The following is a 5,020-nucleotide window of genomic DNA, read 5'->3' as shown; positions in this document are numbered from 1 at the left end:
TCTGGGGATCTTAGGGAGATCTTGAGGCTCTGGGCAAGAGCCACATTGGCCTGGGTTTGCTCTGGCCTTGCTTGCCTGACACAAGCAGTGAAATTCATAGGGTCAAAGGATTTTTAGTGGTAAGAATATTTAATAAGAGGACCTGGGTTCACAGATTCATAGAATGTCAGGGCTGGAAGGGGTCTTTGAGATCATCTGTCTTAGGCCACCTCACTCATTTTACAGAGGAGAGAACTGGGGACCAAGAGAGCTAGGTGCCTTGCCCAAGGTCCAAGGTAACGAATGAATGGGTAGCAGAGCTGAAGTTTCATGGGTACAAAAAGAGTTCCAGAGTAGGAGTCTGGAGACGAGGGGTTGAAGACCAGCTCCTGCACTTCCTGGCTAGGTGATCTTGGGCAAGTCCCTTCCCCTCTCTGGATCTCATTTATCTCATCTATGAGGTGAGGGAGTTGGATTGGATCATCTTGAAGGTCCCAGGTCTTCCATCTCCAACCCCCCCCCACCTAAAATGTTAGGTAATGGATTAATGTCATTACAGATGCCTCCCAGAGCCCATAAATCAGAAGGACTCTTGTGAAGGCAGTTTTCTATCTTGGACAGAACAGGAGAGCACCTAGCAAGGAGATTGAATATCATCCCTTGGTCCGGGCTAGCTGGGGAATAGGAATGGAACTTGCCAAGTGTGGCAGCATAAAGCAACAGATGAGGCCTTTGGGAGTGACTGAGACACATATAGCCTGTCAGGGGAAAGGGACCTGTATCTTCAACCCTTGCAAGATCTGGACAAGCTGGAGGGCACTGATTGAGGAGTGATGAGGAAGGTTCAGCTGGAGGAAGTGTGACATGCTGTCAGATACAATCACACTATTAGATGGTTTTGCTTAACTATGGTTTGGGTGTTTGGTGGGAAGTGTCTGGTATGTCCAAACATAATGTGCCAATACATTTTTACAAGTTTTTTTTTTTATTATAAACTTAGTAATCATCACCAAACATAAACATTTCAATATACAGAAAAGAACAAAAGAGGACTGTATAAGAAGATGAAATGTTACATGCGGGTTTTTTTAAGTGTATATTAAATTTAACAAGATAGTAACAAAATTGCCCTGTTTGTCTCAACGTGTTTTTTTTAAAACTTGCTATGGAGAGGAGGAGGGCTTTTTAAAAAGCAGATTAAGACTGCATTACTGACAACGGGGAAAGAATAGTAAATGACACTCTAAGAAAGGATAAAAGAGTTGCCCACTGTCATTTTTATATCCACATATACCATAATTGCAGAAAAAATTATACATTTACCAAAAATATATTCTATTTTTGCTTGTTATTTTCACATCGCAGTTATTTTGTTGTTGTTGTTGTTGTTGTTGTTGTCGTCCAAAAATCTTGAATATGACAAGGAGGGAGTTAGTTTTTGTAGCCTCGGCTGGCACGGCGGCCCCTGGCACACTTAAGCTTTCGGCCCTTGGATCAGATGTATGGTTTGGTGTGGCTGTGTGAAGTGCCCAGTGCCTTCCCAAAATGCCTGTATACCTCACGGCCCTTCCAGGGACCAGACAGCAAGACAGTGCCCTGGCCCTTGGGCGAGCTCATGGCCAGCTGGTCAAAGGTAAGAATCTTCCCACCAGCCTTGAGGATGCGATTCTGGGCATTGCTAGTAACACGAAGGGCACACACCTTCAGCTTGGGGACATCCTGGATCCTCACATCATCTGTCACGGTCCCAACAACCACAGCCGTCTTGTTCTCCCTGCTGGGCCCGGGCTTACCATTCGGGACAGGGACGGCTCATGAACAGCCTTTTCAGAACAACCTTGTTGAAAGTCGAGTTGGTTCCAAGGGCCAGGAACCGGTAGAGCTTGACCAGCAGCCGCAGGTAGATGTCCTGGCTCTTGGGCTCCTTGCGCCAGACTTTCCAGTCCTTGTTATGGCAGATGTCGACGCCCATGCTGGCACCCTACCGAACACCGGCCCAACCAGGAAAGCGCAGTTATCTCTTAATAGAATACATTCGACCACCTCTCCCCACTCCATTCCACAACTGGACTCTCTTGGAACAAAGAGAAACTGGCAAACCCAACTGATAGTGGCCACCTCAGTCAACGTATGCAACGGCCTGTCCTTGTAGCTAGTACCCCACCTCTCTCTGAGAGGGAGGAAGTTTGTTTCGTTTTTTGTTCTCTAGAACCACTACTGCTTTTGTAGTTGCTCTGAGATCGGCTCCTTTTTAGTGATATTTGACCATGTCACCCCACCCTCCTACTCAATAAACTCCAGTGGCTCCCTATCACCTCCAGGATCAAATATAGAATCTTCTGTTTGGCATTCAAAGCCCCTCAAAACCTAGCCCCTCCTACCTTTCTAGCCTTCTTATATCTCAGTGCTCCCACCATGTGCCTTTCGAATCTCCTGGCTGTTCCACAAATAAGATGCTCCATGTCTTGGCTCCAGGCATTCTCTCTGGCTGTCCCCCACACCTGGAAGGCTCTCCTTCCATATCTCCTCCTATTGGCTTCCCTGGCTTCCATCACGTCCCATCTAAAATCCATCTTCTACAGGAAGCCTGGCCCAACCCCTCTTAATTCTACTACCAGCCTATTGCTAATTAATTACTTCCTATTTATCTTGTATATAGCTTGCTTGACATATATTTGTTTTCATGTTGTCTCCCCCATTAGATTGTGAGCTCCTTGAGGGCAGGGACTGTCTTTTACCTCTTTTTGTATCCCCAGTGCTTAGCACAATACCTGGCACATAGTAAGTGCTTAATAAATATTTACTGACTGATATTTACAATAAGTCATGGTATTGTGACCATGGTTATTGTTCTGGTTCTGCTTATTGCATTCTTCATTACTTCGTATAAATCTTCCCATCCTTCTCCAAATTACTCATATTCGTCAGTTACATGACATTCTATTATGTTCATTTACCACCACGTGTTCAGCCATTTTCCACCAATCAATCATTTTGTCTTTAATTCTTGGTGGCTGCTAAAAAAGTGCTGTGATGAATACTGTCTTCTGTACTAGACCTTTGTATCTTTTGAGGTCCCCAGAATGTATGTCAGTAGTGAATCCTCTACCTTTTCAGGAAGAAAGCTTACATAATGAAGTCATTTTAAAATCTGAATGATGGGGACAAAAGAAAGACGGAAGCTCATAGCCGAGAGTTGGGGGCCCACATTCACAAATCCTGGTCAATGTTGGAGAAGTAGCGAGGAGCTGTTTAGCTCAGAAGCAAAAATGTATGTACAGCATAAGGGATAACAGAGATCACAGGAGTGACCACAGGAAGCCAGAAATATACAGAGCTATAGCTAGAAGAGACCTTGGATGTCTAATTCTATGAGAAAGGGAACTGTCAGGGGGCAGCTAGATGGCGCAGTGGATAGAGCAGTGGTCCTGGATTCAGGAAGAACTGAGCGCAAATCTGGCCTCAGACACTTGACACTTAATAGCTATGTGACCCTGGGCAAGTCACTTAACCCCAACTGCCAAAAAAAAAAAAAAGAATGTTTGACACATGTGGTCATCTGGGCTTTACTTGAAGATCTCCAAGGGGGGACATCCATTCCTCCCAAGGCAGACCATTCTACTTTGGGAGAACTCAGCATTGTTAGGAAATACGTCCTTACCTCAAGCCGAACTCTGCCCTCTTGGCAGCTTCCCCTCATTCCCCTCTCCCACATGACGGCGACAACTATTATGTTCCCGCCAAGAAACTGTCCATTTGGGTTAGTCTCCCAAATAAAGCAACAATGGAGAAAAGCAGCAAGAAAGATCCCTGGATTTGGACTTGGAGGCCCTGGGTTCGAATCACTGACGAGCTGGAGCCAGTTCAGAGCAGGGCAACACAAAGTGAATGATCCAAGGAACTGAAGGAGCTCCAGCCTTGGAGTCAGGAGGACCTGAGTTCAAATCTCGCCTCAGACACTTGACACTAGCTGTGTGACCCTGGGCATGTCACTTAACCCCAACTGCCTCACCAAAAAAAAAAAAGCAAGGAACTGAAGAAGAGAAGGAAAGACTTGGGGGAGGCCTGGTTGCTATTTTCAAGGATTTCAAGGGCTGTGTGGTGAGAAAGCCATTAGACTTCTTGTACTTCGTGGCCCTTGAGAGCAGAACGAGGAGCCGGGGTGGGGTAGGGGTGATGGAGAGGAAGCTGCAGGAAGGCAATTCAATTGAGCAAAAAAAAAAATTGCTAAGCACCTACTATGTGCAAGACCTGTGCTAGGCTCTGGAACAACAAAGACAAAATACCAAATAGTCCCAGTACGTGTTTCCTTGGACAAGTCCTTGCTTGACCTCTCTGAGCCTCAGACTGGTCTCAGATTGAGCCTCACTGGTCAAATGAGGAGGCTGGATTAAATGGCCATTAAGGCCCCTTCCTACTTGAAGTCTGATAAGCCACCTTGAGGGCTAGTGACTCTGAAGCTATTTCCTTACTGAACCACAGGGAAGAGTGTAGGAGGCTGGAGGGGAGAAAAGGGAGGAGGCAGAGGCCAGGGTGAATCTTCTTTCATGGAGGCCCCTGTCTCAGACTATTTCTTTTTCCCAGCCTTTCCAACATATTTTGGAAAAGCTTAGACAGAAAGGAAATGTGCTGACAGTCCCAGGCAGGCCTGGAGTGTGTGAAGCCTGAGAAAGTTATCTGCCCAGCTGGCCCAGGGGCCTTTAATCACTGGGGAGGAGAACTGAGGGAATTTCAGGCTGGAAAGAGGGCTCTCGCCCAGCCCTTGGTCCCCTAGATGTGCCATCTACCCCTGAGGCCTTTGCTGGGGAAAAGAGGGGGTGAAGGGGTCACTAGAGGGGCAAGGTGGGCCTTCGTGTATGAGAGAGGTGATTGTGAGGGCTTGGCACCTTGACATTGGGTACCACTGCCCAGAGGACTTACTGAGGGACAGAGAAGACAAGTTAGAGAGAGGAATCACTGTGTGTGGTAGAAAGAGAACTTGGAGTCAGGAGGAGACCTGGGTTCAAGTTCCAACTTTACCATTAACTCATTGGATGACTTT

The 5,020-nt window shown here is 46.6% G+C and overlaps 1 pseudogene; it reads right to left on the bottom strand.

Moving 5' to 3' along the window:
* Positions 1–1,395: 1,395 nt before the first annotated feature.
* LOC110193059 (large ribosomal subunit protein eL18 pseudogene) lies at positions 1,396–1,966 on the bottom strand (annotated as a pseudogene).
* Positions 1,967–5,020: the final 3,054 nt, after the last annotated feature.

The sequence above is a fragment of the Phascolarctos cinereus genome, unplaced genomic scaffold, assembly GCF_003287225.1.
Source record: "Phascolarctos cinereus isolate Bilbo 61053 unplaced genomic scaffold, phaCin_HiC Scaffold_8;HRSCAF=390, whole genome shotgun sequence".
Classification (NCBI taxonomy): Eukaryota; Metazoa; Chordata; class Mammalia; order Diprotodontia; family Phascolarctidae; genus Phascolarctos; species Phascolarctos cinereus.
This window is presented reverse-complemented; position numbering and strand designations above follow the sequence as displayed.